Raw genomic sequence first — 18674 nt, 5'->3', positions numbered from 1 at the left:
ACTCATGTGGGCCCCAGAAAAAAACAGCTGCTCAAATATCACCATATATCAAGAGTCTGGGAAAAGTCAAACTTCTGAGCACTAATGGGAAAACAGCAGTTTGAAATAAATGTGTTTTAGCGTCCTTCAAGCTGAAATGTGAAGCCATGACGTCAAACGAGGCCAAGTTCAACCCGGGATAAAACAATCTGAAGAGAAGGCCATTACAGAGAGTTAAAACTGTCGTTCAGTCAGTGCTTTCTCTTTTATTTATTAAGTTTATAATGGAGATTTATGAATAATAATCTGTTTTTCTGTTTTCTTTCATAGTTCACAGCGAAGGTGGAGAACGGCTCCCAGGGGGGAACTTTCTGAAAACTCCTCGACTCAGTCATCATGTAAACAGGTTAAACTTTATGCAAACACTCGGGCTCCGTCTCCGTGTTTCAGTGAAAACGGCTCTTACTTCAGCACCTGCAGCCATATTGTGTCCATTATTGAATGACTCAACATTAAGTCTTAATTCTGGTTGTATGAAAACGGATCGTTTGATTAACCTGTGAACAGTGATAACCGAGTGACGGAGAATCCTCCGTGGCCACCGTGGCCGTGCATGTGATGAATCCAGCAGCGGAGCGCGGCCTCCGCCGTCGTCCGGCCGACGGCCCACGGCGCTGCCGCGGCTCCACTCGGCTGTCCGTTAAAGGGGAAACATGTGGTCTGGCGTCGTGATTCAGGGAGAGTGAACACACACACCCGGGCTTGTTGCGTCTTCCCCCTTCCCTCTGCAGCACATTCCCTCACTCGCACCGCATTACCAGGAGGGACACCCACTCAAGAGAATCAATCAGCATTCAGCTCGTGCCACGGAGACGCCCTCCTGCGGCGACCTCTGACCTCTGCAGGCTTCTCCTCAGACAGCGTGACGGGGATGCGTCTGTCCGCTCCGTGTCCAACGCTAACAGAGTCCTCGTGCGGGGGGGGGGGGGGGGGGGGGGGGGGGGGGGGGGCGGAGCACGGCCCGACCCCGTCCGCCGCCGGCACAATAAATCCAGATGAGGAGTTCAAGGTGGAGCGACCCGCGGCCGACCCCTCCAGCTGAGCCCGTTCCTCCGCGGCCCCGGGCAAACCAGACACGCAGGAGGTGTTAGGTGTCGGTGCAACGCCGGCGCTTCAATCGACACGTTTCCTCGCTCGTATTTCACTCTCTATACGAGAAGCCTTCGCTCCGTCGCGGGAGCCGCATGCAGGGACAGGGGGCAGAATTAGCATAGCGTAATTACACTGGGGAAGGATCCGGGCTCCAAGGACCAAGACATAACCTGTAATTTGCCATTGTGCTCCCTATGCAATTGACAGCCAGTCTATGATATTGTAGATAAATGTCGGAATTCAGGCTGTTAGTTTAACTGATGGTGCATTCAGTATGATAATAACCACGGTCGTGCACACAGTGAATTTGATGAGCAGACCCGCAATCGCTGCTCACCACTTCCCCTCCCCTCCATGGGGTATTATCATGCTAATCTAAAAGAGAAGAAGAAGAAGAAAAAAAAAACTACATTTCAGTGAATGGGGATGCATATAATGGGTAGCAGAGACCTCTCGAACCGTGAGGAGACAAAAGAGGGGTATTTTCACCCAGCGCCGCCGGAGCAAAGCAGGGGTGACGAATGGACAGGCATTACGCCGGCTGCTTAATTAAAAGAACATCGCCTAATTAAAGAGATGTTCCCGGTGAATGGAGCGCCTCGGCGCGGCGGCTGACCTGCGCCTGCCGCTCCCGTCCAGCACGGGCCACCCGGACTCGCTCTCGTCTCGTTCTCACATCAGAGGAGGCTTTGACTGGGAAGCGGCGAACGGCGGAGCGGAGCGCGCCGCAGGAAGCGCGCCAGATCGTGGCGGGGGTGCCGGGGCTCGTTACAAGACACGTAATTTCCATTAGACATGCAGTGTAACTCGCACAAGAGACCTGATTGAGTTACACATCTCCGCCACACAGCATTTTTTTTTCCCCCAATCAACGTCTTTGCATTGAGTTATTGTGAGGTGCAGATGTCAGCCCTCTGGATTACAACCTGTGTGGTAAAAACTCATATCTGACGGAATTTGTAGCGCAACATCAAAAAAAAGGCAAAAAAATTAGCCAACTAAAGAATAGTATCAGATATAGCAGCACCTATTTTGAGCTACAGTTATATTTTTTCCAAATTTTTGTTTTTTGATCCCATTAATGCTCATGTGTTCTGGTTTCTTCAGCCGTTCCCGCTCAGTGCGGTCACATGCTGATTTGGCTGAGGCCTCACGGAGGGGAAGCGGTTGGCGCTCTTGCCTAACAGCAGAAACATTTCCCCGGCCTGCCTTGAGGAGCCGTTCTGTGTGGCGTGATGCACGTGCTGCCAGGGAGGGTCTTCTCTGGGAACTGCTCCTTCCTGGAACCGTCCAAAACCACGTGTTTGAGGTGGATGTGTGACGCCGCTCTCCTGTCATCTTCTGCTCTGCTGTACGATGGACGGGCACCCTGGCTCCGTCACGGCACAAACTCCGCTCGACAAAAGCAGATACAGGATGGATGGGATGGAGATAGCAGAGCATCAGAGGACTGACTCCAGACTTCAGCTGTAACCGTTTGGCTGTTTGATCTTTTAAATATCAAAAACATGTCAGAAGTTTGACTTTTGTTTTTTTTTTTAACATTTTCTGAAAATACAAATACTGGCTGAAAAACAACGGCAACAGCAAGTTTTAATGGACTTTTGTGCTCGAAATGTAAATAGAACCGAATTAAGTTGCTCATTTTGAAGCTCAGCGCTGAACCGTGCAGATAGAACCGACGGCAGCATCAAACGACATCGACCGACTTCAAACGCACCGTGCTGAAATGTACTGAAAAGTAGTTCAGTGTTTTTCTGTAAACAGCACATAACCTCTCAGATCACACCGCTGCTCCACATACACTTGACAATATTACTTTTCTTCCTTTCCCCGTTCAGCGCTGCACCCCGAGGTGACATCCTGTGTGTTCTGAATATCATTTTCTCAATGGCTTGAATTGTTGGGAGATCAATAGTGAATATATCTGGTTATTTATAACACTTTTATAAATAACCACATTTTTGCTGTGTTACAAATCTCCATGAAAAAAGTGTTTTGGGTTTATCTTCATGTCAGAGCGAAAACAGACCAATACTATGGAATTAAATGAACTTCAATGTTTTCTTCAGGCACTTTGGCTCCGTTTACAAGACAAGTTGAGAGGCAACATTTGAAATGCAACCACGTGCAAATGCACACACAGAACAATAAGCTAAAAACATGAACAGCGGCGAATACACGGACATCGGCAGGACAGACGGATCCCCAAACGTTTTCACTTCACAGCGTTGAAACAGGGTTTGCAGCAGCAGCTAACCTTCAACGGGATGTTTTAAAGCAAGAAGCAGTGAATTCTCACGTAAGCTGCTCCATCCGATCGCCGCCACTGTGTCGTGTGCAACATGTCGAAGGACGCTTGTTTCAGAGTTCATTACTGTGAGCGTCAACACACAACTTTCCACTGAAACTTGCCTCAAAAAAACCCTTTTCCAGTGTGTTTGTGTCCAAGTCCTCAAACTCTACTTTCTGACGTCTCTTCTACCTGTAGCTCCTCCGCTCGACATTAATCCAGACTGTCTGTCTGGCCGGAGGCGCTTCTGTCAGCTTCAGACATGGCCTGAGAGTGAAGGAGCGTGGGTGTGTGTGTGTGTGTGTGTGTGTGTGTGTGTGTGTGTGTGTGTGTGTGTGTGTGTGTGTGTGCGTGCGGCCCTCTCAATCCCGCCACCCGGTCCCCCGGTCGCCGAGCCGGGACGTTAAAGCGATGGCGCGGTCCGGGGCTTTGTTTACCGTCTGTTGACTTCCGTGGCCCCGGTCAGAGGGCGCCGTCCCTCCAGGCGGGGGACGAGGGGGGGGGGCGACGACGAGAGATCAAACCAGGACTCCCTCCCTGGGAAATGGAGAGTGTCCGGTGTGACTGAGGGGGGGGCGCTTTGTTCAGCACTGGTGGAACCAAGTTTACAGCCTGGGAGTAAATTAACGAACACACTCTTCATCCCGACGCAGTCATCCACGTCACTGCAGACACACACACACGTGCGCGCACACGGGTTTCACTGATTAGCCTGAGGTGGCCTGAATGGTTTGAATATCACACATGAACTCCTGTTTAAAACGTGTTCATTGTGGAAAACTTCCACCGAGTCTCTGACCTTCTGAAACGCTGCTACTGCGCACACGATGGATAAATCATGACAAACAGTGTCTTCTGCAGGAGACGGACAATAAGACAACGTCACGACTCCCAGTCCAGGTTCTCCTGGTTCTGGTCCTGGTCCTGATTCCAGGCCAGAGTCTCCTGAACTTGGGCAGCTTTAGAGTTGACAGTCACTGTAACAACAATCCAGCTGGGTGTTCTGTCCACATGAATGTCTGTGTTCTCCACTGTTATTGTTTATAGAGTATTGTTCTCTGCCTGAGTGTGTGTGTGTGTGTGTGTGTGTGTGTGTGTGTGTGGTTTCATCACAAAAACAACCCACAGCGCTCACTATTTGTCTTGTGACGGACTGGTGAAGTCTTCTCTCGCCCTCAGTCAGCTGGGACTGATGTTGAATCAAGTGGGATGAACAGCAGATGGAGTTGAGTTGAGTTTCAGTCGCGACGATAAACACACGACATTTCAATGCATTTAGGTGTTTTAGATTAAAAGCTGGGATTAAGCCTTTGCATCGGTGCTGAAGGGCTTTAAAGAGTCCTGATGCTTCTGGGAAGAATCCCTCGCTCATCCCACTCACTCCAGCAGCTGCCGGAGCGGCGAGTCAACACACAGTTAATAAACCGGCACACGGGAAGAGTGGAGGGCAGGGCACTGGAGGAGCTCTGCTCCACTCGCCCTGGACCGGCGCCCGGGCTGGATTCATATGACACTAACCGAAACCCCCCGACAGACCCCGGCGCCCCCTCCCATTCCACCCCCTACTCCACAGACCGGGCTAAAAATAGCCTCGGTTCGATGGAAACCAGCCTGGAGTTCCAAGAAATGGATGAAAATGACCAAGCCGAGCGTAGGCGAGACGACTTATCGCACACGGCGTCCGGGCCAAATCCTCACCACACACACGGTGACCACGAGAACACACTCAAATAAGAGCTTAGGTACAGATTAAGGAAAACCGACATCCACACACAGGTGAAACACCTTGTGCTCGCAGAGCCACTCGCACACAGATCTTAAGAGGAAAAATGTGTGTGTGTGGGGGGGGGGGGCTTCTAATTTTAACACATTTAAGCACCGGGGAATGCAAAGTGTTTGCAGAGAATCAGCCTCCGGTCTATCTGCAGAGCGCAGGGTCCTTGCATGAGGAATGGGATGAAGACCCGGGGGAGGAGGAGGGACGGGAATCTCCGTTTCATAAACCATCAGTGAACCTTCTCACCTCGGATTAGAGGCCTGAGAAGTTAAACTCCGGCCGGCCGTCAGCAGCGGGAGGCGTGAGGGGACTCGGCCAACTTATCAAAAAGGGAACAAGGTCAAACGGCTCGGCTATTTTTGGAAAGTTTGGGAAATCAGATGCGGCTCGTACACATGAGACACGACTCCGCCGAGCGGAGAGACCGTCTCACTTTCAAAGGACGTGCTAGAAAAACATCGTTCTCGTGGACGCTTAAAATTTGTGAATACCTGCCACCTGAGTACGGAGAGCAGGGACTGGATTGGACGAGGCTGTTCTGCGCGAAGGCAGCAGCTCTGGATGAGTAGGATGGCAAAGAAAAAGAGCTTATCTTAGGTTTTTAATTTCCTGCTTCATTTCACGTTTCAGCACCATAAAAATTCCAATTTCGAATAAGTGCAATAAGCAACAATGAGACATGATCATAACTCTGAATTACTTCTATAGTAGCTAAGCAGCCATCCCCCCCAATGAAGTCAAACTAATTGTTTTAGCCGCGATGAGACAAGCCAGACAGTTTCTGCGCGACAAATTATCAAAAGAGCGCCCTAAAAAAAGACGACATTCAATCTCCGAGTGTCACTCAGCCAAAAAACTCCTGCACTCTGCATCACCCCCGTCCGCCGCTGCAGAGCCGCTTTACGACCTCAGCAAAGCCCGCGACTTTTCCAACGTCAACATTTTGCACACTTCCTTAAAAGTCTCAGTTCAGTGCGTTGCATCTGTAGCCGAGCACAAACATTAAGTCTGATCTCTCCCTCACACAGCCGGGCCTGGCGTTTCAATCTGCTCTGCAAACCGAAGACTCTGGAATTTGTAAGCATGAGGAAAGAGAACGAAGGATGGACGGTTATTATTCATTATTACTTTTTCATCTGTAAGTTTGACAAGAGTTTATTATTATTTACTGAAGCTAAAGAACTGCCTACTCTGCTGAAACTGAAGTTCACAATAAAAGCACATTCAGTTTATTATTAGTTGTTAAATGACTGAATGTTTGCTCTCTCAGTAATCTGCACCAAAAACAAGTTAGTTAGAGCGTGTTCACGCAGCTACACTTCAAGTGGGAACGCATCGTACTTGTGTTTTTCTTTTACTGTCCGTTTACATGGAAATGACAAACAATGAAAACAACGTGGTTAGCATGCCACGCCAGGAGAAAGCGCTGTTGGTTGCTTTTGTAATAAATCCATGCACACAGAACAACACGCAGTAAATATTAACCATTTAGAACACGGACATCCATTGGAAAGAAAACCAAGTTGGATTATTATTACAGTGACTGTCAACTCTAAAAGTACTGAGACCAGGAGAATCTGGACCGGGTCAGCACAGTGGGAAGTTCAGAAGATATTGTCCTGTAGAATCAGCACCATTTGCCTACTTCACATAGAAAATGTAGCGTATTAGACAATCACTAAACTGAAGCAATGAATTAAACTCAAGCATTCAGACATTAACCTGCACAGAACGATGCTAATTCTAATGATTTAATGTCAATAATCCAGAGATGCTTTAATCACACCCAGACTGACACGATAACTCCGCCCATCGAGACAAAACGCTCACAAGATCTGCATACATGAATCTGTAGCTATCTCAGATGTTTTGTTTTTCGACTTGGAAACATCTCCAGTTACCACAAGGTACCGGGCGCCTGTAAAAAAAAAAAAAAAAGACCTACTTCATAATGTTAACACATTCCCCAGTTTCACCCAAGAATTTTGATATAATAATCAAAATAAGTGAAGGTGCGACTTCACTCCCACTGTAAACTCTGGCAAATCTTCACAGCTTCTTTGCAGATTAAACTCGATCCCCATCCAACTGTTGTGAGATTACCTGCATTACAACAACTCAAAGCAAGACTGTTTCCTTATCTTCAAACTGCACAGAGCAGAAGCTTAGGCATGCAGTCGACTCCTGCACGCGACACCAGAGTGTAGCAGCCGGGCAGGAAAGTTTGTCCTGCTCGCTTGAGTTTGAACAACACACTAATGAACGGGGTTGTGCCAAAACCGACGGGACCGAGAACAGATTCTCCGGCTTCCTCAGCCAACTTCAATGAAGCCAACCTGATTCTTATTTTAATCATATCGAGCTTCTAATCTTGATTTTCTCGAACGCATCAGCTGTGAGGTTGAATTTGTGTCACCAGAAAAGCCTGAAGTGTGATCATTTACCCGCAATCTGCCGCCAAAAATGTCAGGATAAAGTCTCCCTTTTTAAATAAAAACCCAAATCATCTCAGGGACGCCGCGCTTCCAGGCGACTTGTGTCACCGGCAACTTCTTGTGCTGAAAACAAGACGGACGTGATTTGAGCCAAACAATCTTTCAGATGCCGCGCGCCAAAGCGGAGAGCGGCTCTGGGTGTCTGGTGAGGCCTTTCCAGGGAAATAACCCCTGGCACCAAGATGGATGGCTACATTTCCTCCAGAAACAACAGCCGCTAGCTTGGCGGAAATGGGAGAGTAACTGGGCTGTTAGCGCGAGCCCTGAGAGCGAGCGTGGCTCGACGGACAAAGAAAATAACGCCAGTAAGAGAAACGAAAACTCCACAAACTGAAAAACCCAAGAAGAAAAAAGCTAAACAAACAAAAAAAGGAGGTGCAGCAGCCCACGCTGCCTGACGGAGAGCCAGGAGGCAACATCCACCCGGCGATAAACATGGCAGCATGGAGCCGTGGCGAGGTTATTCCTCTGCATCGGACCCGTTCTCCTCGTCCCTGGAGACAACGTTAACCATGGGTAGTCGTGGGTTGAGCTGCGTTGGACAAGTGATTAATAACTTCAGTTAATACCTGGTGTCTTTGCTGAAACTATCCTGTCAGTGTGAAGGTTTGTGCAAAAGTGACTTCTGAGGAAACTTGTGTCTTAATTCTGAGTAATTTAAAGAACAAACCCCAACAGCAAAAGAATACAATTCAAAATAAAATCTTCAAAAATGAATGTATTTCAAAAAGCACAAGCAAAGAATAAAGAATAAAATAAGAATAAAATCAGCTATAATACAAAACCGTGAGTAACAGGTGCCTTGAGCACAGGCCCAGTATGAAATGATTGTTTTTTTTTTTAATTTTCCATAGAACCCAACAGCTGTTAAAAACAGTATCTCTGAAGACAGGATCAACCGACAAATTACAAAAAGAAGCTTGAATTCGGGGCTGTAATAGTTTGCTTTTACAATTAACTGGATTTTCTTTGTTTGCTGGCCAAAAATAACAAAAAACAAAACCTGATATTTGTTTCTGCCTCTCCAGGTAAAACAAATACAACATAGTGTCAATACAAGCTGCTGTCAATGCATGAAGCAGTGCGATTTCGCTCTGCTCAAAGGCAGCTCAGAAGCGACTGAATGAGCTCAATAACAACAACAACTAAAGACCCGCAAGGCGTGTTTCAACAACAACGTTTCAGACCAAAACAAATGGTTTGTGTTTTCATCTCAGGAAGGTTTTAAAGTTTACACGGCAACGTTTTGAAAACGAGGCCTGTTGAAATGACAGCAGACACGCTGAAAATGTTTTCATGATGAAACCAGAAGAGAACAGCAAGCTATAGACATTGACGATGGTGGAATGGACTCAGAGTGTTTCGGAAAGTTCCATTATGGAAGCAGCAGCATGGAAAAAGTAGCATTTTCAGTGGCTCCGAGCATTGTCATGTTGTTGTACAAACAGACGAACAAAACTACAGTTTTCTGTTTTCACTTCGCGGCGTGGGGTGAACGGGGCATTAACCTAGTTGGGGACGTCAGGAGCAGTGCCGGGCGGTTCCTTAAACCTTCTGCATCCATCATCTGATTTAAGAGAAGCGTTTCCAGTGACACAGCGATGAGCCGGTGTGTGGGAGCGAACACCGACTCCTCACATGTCTGTGAAACCCGACCGAACGCCGGCCTGATTCAATCATGCGATAACATTCAGCTTGGCCTTGATTTCATTTCATCTGAGCATGCGGGCCTCAGAAAGTCAGCTGGAAGAAGACGCACATGTTCGCGACCTGATCAGCTGACAAGTTCCACAACACACTTATCTCCTGTATCCATCAAAACAAGCTAAATTAGTCGGCGGAGCACATGTATGGCTCCATTATCTCGCTCCATCTGTGGGTGGTTTGGGGCGATGTAGTGGCATTAGCAAAGCTTCTGGAACAGACTGTTGCATGTGAAGCACATCCTTGTGGAAACGTGTGACTTCCTGCCAACGTTTTTCTTGGCCATGCAGCACCAATGTTGTCGCTCATACCATGGCCGTGCTTCAGGTGACTGAATGCATCGCTTGTTGACTCCCTCAGCCTGCCAGTATTTACATTGAGGGCTGTTTTGCCGCAAAACTGAAAAAAAATGTCAAGTTTTTTTTCTCACCTGGTCCAGGATACGCTATCTCTGGGATCTTTGCATCACGTCTGTCACACACTGACAGAATATTTGCAGCAAATAAAATTGCTAAAGGAAAACAGCAGGACGGAGAAAAACAGGGATTTCACTTGTTTAGGCTGAAACAAGAACAGAAGCAAAGAGCGACTGGAGGTTTGTACCGCGATCGTGATTAGATAGATTTTGTTGTAATACCATAAGGTACAACCTGACAACCTTCTTTTTGAAGGGATTAATTCACACGCCTCACCCAGAGGTGTGCGCTGAAATCATTTGGTTTTAAGTAGTGCCTTGGGGTATTTTATTCTTCAGACAACTTTTTAATTTCCCTATTTGAACTGTTTACTTCTTACAACCTCAGAACTAGTTTGTATCTCCAGTTCACTTTTGGGAGGAAATATTGATTTTCTGTGGGGTTTTTTTCCATCAAGGTCTGCATTTTCAACATGAAAGCTATTTTATCTTGAACTGATGGGAGAACAGCGATGTACTCCTCGATGCACTGCTTGCATTACAGCAAGTAAACAAAGACAAAAATTAGGGATACGTCGATACTGAAACCAGTGTTGGGTATTTGCGGCAACGCAAACCTTTCACGGCTTTTTGGTGCTCAGCATCAACAACTAGCTGAAGGCCAAGACTCAGACTCGTACTCATCCTGTTAAAAAGTGGTGTCTGTGCATCCCCAAATAAAAATAACGAACAAGATGCAGCTTTACAGACATGCAGACGCAGCATGGCTGACGTGAAGCAGGTAAGGCAGCGTCGACACGTTCCCCTGCTGTAGCGTTATTCCAGAGAGGTGTTACAAGAAGACATCCGGTGGAAATGTCCATTATATGGACATCTCTCTCCCTTGTTTTAAACATGAGCACTGAATTCTCCGAGTTGCTCTCAAACTTCTTGCTGCTGTCACAGAAATCGAGAAAACTTACAGAACAAATGGAGACTAACAAGCTCGACAAAAACAGACCCTGACAGCAACAATAAGAAGGCAAAGCCACACACATAAGATAGAAAACAATGTACAAACAGCACCACCAGTAAACTAGACAAATGAAAAATACAACAAAGGCTCACTTCATCTGGTTCAGAAGATCAAAAAAAAAAAAAAAAAATCACTGGTAATTCAGTTTGGAAACCATCAAGAGCAATGCCTCCATACTGACCCTCCTCGTGCCCTGCAGGGTTGTTTCTGGTGACTAAAATGTAAAATAAACATCATTAAATCTCACAAAACAGTCAAAGGAACAGATTTCTTTACGTTCAATAAAGTTAACATGAAGTGGAATTTATGAGGTGTCAAACATAGGGCCCGTGGACCAAAACGGGCCCGCAGAAGGCTCCAGTCCGTCCTGCCAAACCACCAAGCAACTGGTGAAATTACAAAGAAAGCGTTGAAATTTTAAACCACTTTCTCCAGTGTAGCAAACAACACAACACTGAGACCTGAGACGTCTGTGAGGCTAGCTTCACCAGTGCTATCAAACTAGCTTTAGCATCAAAGCCATGCTGTCAGGACGAGTTGGTAAAAACACACATAATGGAACAGACATGTTTTTTGGACACGTCACTGTGTTTTTACATCATTAAATTGGATTCATGTTGACACTGCCATCATTTTTGGTACCAATTCTTCAGATGTGGAAAAATATGAACTTTTTCAAAACTTAACTCTGCGCCAAAACAAAGAAAGTGTAAATCTAAAAGGCATCAAACCACAATTTAACCATTTCACCCCACTTGAGATGAAATTCGGCTGAACGAAATCAGTTTGACACCAATATATTAGATGACACCAAATCGTACCGTGACTAACACCACCGAGCAGCGGCTATCCAAATAACTGAGCTGGATGTCCGTTGCTCCAATGCTCCGTTGTTTTCATTTGTTAGGTAAAATTCCCTCCAGACCGGTCTGGTTTTGAGAGACGGCGTCTCTCACACTTCCCATGGGGCCGTTTGGCTGTGAGGAGGGCGACAGCTGGCTGACGGCTCTGTAGCCCCGCTCAGTGGCGGGCAGCTGCGTGACAGGTGAGCTTCCTCACGTCAGTCGCCTAAAATTTTTCAAGCCGCCGACTCATGAAGGCCTGGGCATGTATTCTAGAGTTTGACGGGGGAATGGGGGGGGGGGGGGGGGGGGGGGGGGGGGGGGGCTGAAGATCGCGAATAGTGTGAATAGACCGAGTGTCGTCTGTTCACGCTCCCTAACAATGACTGGCCATAATGCTCCATAATGCAGGTTGACACGACCTGTTTCACACCACAGAAGAAGACCTGAAACGTTTGGATATGCTGATTGAGCATGGCGAAACAGTTACAATGCGGACTGTAAGAGGTATGGATTTTTAAAAAACTGTGCCAGAATCTTGGCAGTGAGCTTGTGCAGGTGCTGCATCATGGTGAAGCGCGCCGGCGTTCCAGGAGAACGGTACTGTCCCGTTTCTATCTAATACGAGCTGAAAGCCTTTCTTGGAGATGTGATCATCAACAGTGTGTGGCGCCCACACGCTGCTTTCTGGCTGATGTGTTAGAACAATTAAATACATGAAATGTGTCTGTGCAGAGGAGGGGGCACAACAGCTTTGAACAAAATTAGAAGATTGATGCTTTAAAAAAAAAAAATATTTGTATTTCCTCGATTTTAAAAAGCAGTCGACATGTTGAGAACACAGAATCACACTGGACATGGAGCTTTGGAGACTCCTGTCATGAGGAGAAAACATGGCCAGTTCTTAATTCCTCCAAACTCAGTGTTACATAAAACACTGACGCAAGTGTTGCTTCATTTACCTCCCGATAGCCTCATCACTAGTTAATCAAAAGAAAACCTGATTTCAGATACTTGAATCCTTTGGAAAAGAACTTTGTTTATTTTAAGTCAGTGTATAAATATTACTACAGGATAAATATTGTGTTTCTCCATAGTCCAGTACTGGTGGTGACAGATTCAGTGAGGATTCTCAGCTAAATCTACATATTTTGAGCTTTTTTTAAAAAATCCTTCTCAGGAGTTGCACTTTTAATTTCATGTATTTTGCATGAAAACACCAACTGAATATGATAAAAATGGCTGCTAATGAAATGTTCTGATTGTTGCCAGCCTTCTGATTAATGCTTGAATAAGTGACTGAGTAGTTTTAATGGGACATTTATTTATTCACCGAGTGGATACTCAGCTAAAGCGACAGACTTTGAGCCTTTCTGGAATAACTTCTTTATTTCATGTTTGTGCACAAAAGCACAGCTGAGTGTTGAAACAGGCTGAAGTTAATGAGGTAAACAGCTTTGGTTTGTGTTTAAAGTGCAGCTAGTTGAGTGTAAAAGGGAATATTTCCTGGTTGGTTTGGGTTATGATGAAACATGTTTCTGTGTTGGCATGCTGTGATTTTCTATTCTACTATATCATGTTCAAATGAACGACAGGTTCAGTCATTTCGTTCTCAGATCAGGTTGGCGTACCTTTGACACTTTTATTCCAAAGTCCCTCCTGAAATGTGCAGCTATTGGCTGCACTATCTTGTCCCTCGCTCTACATTTCAGAGGCTACCCATCTAGAGAGCTCCAAAGGCGTAGCGTCTAAACTCTCCGCCCGCAGGAGGCTGGGAAGTCGGTCTGCAATTTGCACCACGTTCAGCCTGATCGCCTAATCAATGGTGCAGGAGGTCTGTCCACATTATGAAGTGATTAAAAGATCATTTGGCGCAGCAAACCAGTGCACCTTCGCCATCCTCCACCCAACTGCGAGCTCCACGATCGGTCGCTGGTATGTATGGCCAAAGGCTGTTTGCATAGACACTTGTTTTCCTATTTAAGTCGCTTCCTACCATTAAAACAGAAGAGGAGTGAAGGATGGAAGTGGAATCAGGAAGCAGGCTGTGTTCCTGTGCTCTGCGTGGTGGCAGGAGGGAGTCGGCTGCCATGTCTTTATTGCCTGGCTCTTTGGGGAGTTAATGTGCTTCCGAGTGTTCGGGTTTTTTAAAATAAACTGGATTGCAGGGATTGCGGGTGACGCGGCTGAATGGGACTTTTGGAGGATCTTTGTGCTTAGTCATCGGCTAATAATAATCCTGTAAAGCGATGAAAATCCCTGCACCTATGAAGCCTACTTTCTTCACATGAAATATGCATGAAAAATGACAGGGGGGAGTCTTTTTTTTTTTTTTTTTTGGGGGGGGGGGGGGGGTGATTCATTTTCTTTTCCTTTCATGGGAGATCCTTCCTGTTGTGCACGCTGCTTCCGATCTGCCCTGTGGGGAGCGTGCACGAATCAAAGACTGAGTGATACTATATGAAATGATGGGTACGCTGTTCTTCATCTAAAGGGCAACTAATGCAGGAGAAACAAAAAGAAGTAAATGTATTTCTTGTATTATTACTCTGGCCACAGCTCTGTTAGATAGAAGAAAAAAAAACAAAAAAAACAAAGAGCCACAGGAACCACAGCACTTGGGTTTTACACAGAAATGAAACAAAGGAGAATTAGAGCCTTGAAGAACACCACAGCTGAGGTTTCAATTCTGAACAAGGATCCTTTCATGGGATGTAAGGCCCTCTCCCGCGCAGAAATCGAAATCCGAGGCTGTTTGCTGACACGGCAAGCTGCAGGTTACAGTTTCCCCTCTAATTGCTGGAGTCCGTCCACCGCGCTCCACCAAGCGGAACCAGACGGTCCTCCAGCGTTCCCGCCGCGCTGCTTGTGGCCGCTGGGCCGGCGAGCGCAGCTCAGCTTCATGTCTGACAAGGGGTTAATGTTTCTGAAGAGCGGCTCGACAAAACCGCAGGAAGACAGCCAGTCTGGACGGACGGACCGAGGCTTGTCACTCGTCCAGTTTGTGGTCTTCCGCCTCGCGCCCCCCCCCTCCATCCACCGCCGCCTCCCCCCGCCACCCCCCGCTAATAGCCTTTCACTGAACTCAAAGCTTTTCCTCCCAAAATTTACACACTCATCAGCTGGGCTGTAATTTCCAGTCCGGCGCGAACCACACGGGGACCACAGCAGCGGCGCGACTGCACGCCTGTTTTTGGAATCAAAAGTAATTACAAGACTGCCAAGGACTCAAATCTAATAGCTGATGATTGGACCGCGGGGAGAAAACACTGTCAGTGCTGCGCTCCCCTTCACTTCCAGGGGGCTGCGGCTAAAATCAGGAAACTGACGCAACTACATTGGCAGTGCGCGTGTGTGTGTGCGTGTGTGTGTGTGTGCGCGCGCGCATGTGTGTGATGTGCTAAAGGCGATCTGGAAACTAACTTTAAAAACTATGCAGACCAATATACCTGGGAGATACACTGCACTGAATCAGCAAAACAAAAAGAGGGAAACTTTTCTTCCGGGCACGGTAAAGAAGCCGTTTCTGCTCAGTTAAAAAAAAAAATAAATAAAAAAACCAAGAGAAGGAAAAAGAAAAAGTCCTACATCCACTCAGGAAGTGATGGAGGGCCTGCCTGCCCGCTCGCTGCTTGTAACGCTCGATGCAACATGTTAATGCAATTTCTTTTAACCGGCTGTGGCCAAACGGGGCCGGAGCCGGGGGCCGGGGCCCGGCGGTCCCAGCAGATAACCTGGACCGGCCTGTGCTGTGTCAGCCCTGGATTATGGATGACAGGGTGCCTGCCGGCCTGACAGGTAATAATTCACTCCCCAGGGCTCCCACACCCTTCACTGGACGCAACGCAAGCAGCCAGCGAAGATCGCTCCTGTCGGGGGGGGGGGGCTACCTGCACCGGTCCCTCTTCCAACCCCCATCATGCCCTTCAAGAAGCAAAGTTCCCATTGGCTGTGCGGCAGTTGCCATGGGTAACCAGCCATTATCAAGATGAAGGATGAGGTGCCGGCGACCGGAGCCTCTCTCAGGTGCGGGGCCAAACAAAGTCCCATATGCTGCGGATGAGAGGCGGAGATTAACTGTTGCTTCCTGAAGCACGGCGCCGCCGAGCGGCGCGCGAGCCGGGGGTCTGCGTCACTTCAGACAAATCACTGTTGTTGAGGTGCCACAACAACAGTCCCAAATATATTATCCTGCGCTCTCAAGTCCCGCCAGCCTCAGACTGGAGAGAGAGATGGGCGAAGGTTCAGCGATTCGGGACTTTTATTGGAAGGCGCCGTTATCCGTCCCACTGAAATTCTCCCTTTTCCCTCAATGGATGTTATAAACTGCAGATGAGCTGTGTGTGTGTGTGTGTGTGTGTGTGTGTGTGTGTGTGTATACACTCAGTATAGAGAGCTAAGATTGTATAGTGAGCACTTTATCTTGATGATGAAAATGAAATGGGCTTGCTTGAATGTCCCCCAAGGGCCACAGTCCTCAGCCCCTGGTTAGGAGCCTATTTCAACCATCATTACCCTGAGGGCCATTAAGGAGCTGCCATCTGCACGCAGGGGGCGCCTCCATCGGGGGGCTCCTGTCATCTCAAACTAAAAGCACGCACACCCAAATGGAAATCGGAAATAAAATTACACACTGGGCTAAATGCTCCATTAACCATGCTAACTGAGCGATGGACCTATCAGGGTCTGTAAATGAGAACTGGACAGAGAGCGAGCAATTTCCCGCGGCGATGAGGGGACTGGAAGTCACCCGTCAGCAGGATGCGACTTTCCTCGAGCTGAAAGACGATTTACTGGGAAAGAAATAGTTTGTGAAAGGTTGATGGCTGCATATGTATAAATGCACAAGGCATAGCAGGACGAATTGCTGGCGAGGCCACACACAGGAGCATCCCACCACTCCAGCCAGGCGGCGGCCGGCGGCTGGCGGCGGCACAAGCTCCACGTCAAGTGAAATCACCTGAAAACCACAAAGCGATGTCCTCTGAGCAGCTGAGAGTGCCAAGTCACCGTACGGCTGCGGTAGGAAACCGCAAGCCATTAGTGGCCCCCGTCATCCTTATGATGGCACTGCAGCAGCTGAGGGGGGGGGGGGGGGGGGGGGGGGGGGACGAGGCACAACCGGAGAAGGATCACAAGATGCAACCACACTGTTTCCACTTAAACATCTGACCGCTTCCACAGCAGGCAGGACGGAGAGGCCCACACACACATGCATCAGAGGGGGAAAACACCAAGTGCTGTCTGCTCGGTGTAACCCTTTAACTGCACATGCATTATTAAAATGGCCTCTCAAACTTTTGCAAAAAAAAAAAAAAACAGAGGATGGATTAGAGAAGAAAATCGCAGCAGCGAGCTTCCTTCCAGTCAGGCCAGAGGGCACATTGAATATTACCCTGCAACAGGCTGAGCATCGACTCCAGAGCAGGAGAAGCGGTGTAGTCTGTCTCTGTTTGTACATAGGAGAGATGTATTTACTGTTGAAGTGTTCTTAGCCCGGGCTGAAACTGAACACCCGCCGAGGGAGATGAGGAGGCTAATGCACAACAGGCTGAGACAAATCACTGTGCCATTTCTGCAGCCTTTCAGCATCCATTTCAGCGCAAACAAACAGCAGCGGGATCCGAGCAGGGAAGGTTCGGGATCTCGGAAAAGTCTGCAGGAGCAGAAAACCTGTTAGAACAATGAGCTCATCGTTTTCCCTCCGAGTTTGGCGTTAAAGGCAGAGCCGCAGATGAATACGCCTGATTGAGGAGGTCAAATCGTGCAGACCGGGAGGCGAATGTGGCACAAAAACAACCACTTTGCCCCAATGCGCGTCTTTGTGCGCGAAAGAATGGAAATCGCACATCGTGCGATGCCTTTTCCCCTCGTTAACTTCACCCCGATGGCACGAGAAAATAATTCAATTACAGTCCAAAGCAAGGGGCGCGTTATCACCGTGATAACTTGCAGAGAAAAACATGAGCTCACTGTCCCTGCAGGGCTGGAGGGAGGGAAAACCTCAAGATCTGCTTATTAATCGTAACAGGCGAATCAAGACATGCATGCTGGAAAACTGGGCAGTGAAATACACAAAAGCCCGAAACGCGTCTTGCGTAAAAATTCAGCGCTCGTTATTTCGGCTGTGCGCAAAAAACCAAGACTCGCCGGGAATAAACAGCAGATCGGGAGCCGCTTCTCCCGCCTCAAATACAACTTAAAGCAGGGACGAGAACTAGTTCAAGGCGGCAAAAAACGCTTTGCTTATTTTTCTCCCGGGCAGGAAATAATTCCAACTTGGAGCATCTGAGTGTTAATGAGGAAAGTGGACACAGCTGCAGCCGCAGCAGCATCAAGTCTGCACTTCTTCTTACCTTATTGTTTCCTCCGTATTCCCACAACAACAACAACAACAAAAAGAAGAACAACGACGGTGCGCTCTTTTCCCTTCGGAGCAGAAACACAGGACAGAGAGAGGAGAGACGGGAGTAGTTTTATCTGGTTTTTCTTTGTCGGTATTCCCAGAGCGCCAGCGCGGACAGAAGGCGCCCCTCTCCGCTGTGAGTGTGACAAGACTGAGGCTGGAATCACAACACTCCGACTGCACGCGCTGGCCACGCCCCCTCCCCGCTGACTGACAGCCGCGGCGCCCAATCACAGCGCAGTTGAAGAAAACAGCTCAGACCTGATTGGGTGAAGAACCCGAGCTGTCGGCGCCGGGCTCCGCCCCCGCAGAGGCTGACTTTTCTCCCCCAGATGTTGAACGCCGGAACACGGAGGGGCCCCTGAAGGAGGGCCAGCCAATCAGAGCGCGGGTCAGGACATTTAAACACACAGGCTGACTTCACGGGAGGAGGAGACTCCAATCAAAAACAATATTGAACTGCAGCACGGAGTGTTTTTGAACATTTCTAAACAGCAGAAAGGCGCCATCACCCCACATCAGGGGTCGCCCACCCACTTGGAAAGAAGGAATAACCTTCTTCACTTTTAACTGGAGCCGAAAAACATGTTTTACCT

At 47.9% G+C, this 18674-nt stretch overlaps 1 protein-coding gene across 3 annotated transcripts in view; it reads right to left on the bottom strand.

The window, feature by feature from the left end:
- The window catches only part of sema6cb (semaphorin 6Cb), a 201645-nt gene extending 183430 nt beyond the window's left edge, over positions 1-18215 (bottom strand). For all 3 annotated transcript variants that reach the window (XM_030103834.1, XM_030103838.1, XM_030103839.1), the window contains exon 1: positions 18029-18215. The gene's annotated coding sequence lies outside the window, so the exon portion shown is untranslated. The remainder of the gene's footprint in view (positions 1-18028) is intronic.
- Between the last annotated feature and the right edge of the window lie 459 nt (positions 18216-18674).

Source organism: Salarias fasciatus, chromosome 11 (genome assembly GCF_902148845.1).
Source record: "Salarias fasciatus chromosome 11, fSalaFa1.1, whole genome shotgun sequence".
Classification (NCBI taxonomy): Eukaryota; Metazoa; Chordata; class Actinopteri; order Blenniiformes; family Blenniidae; genus Salarias; species Salarias fasciatus.
This window is presented reverse-complemented; position numbering and strand designations above follow the sequence as displayed.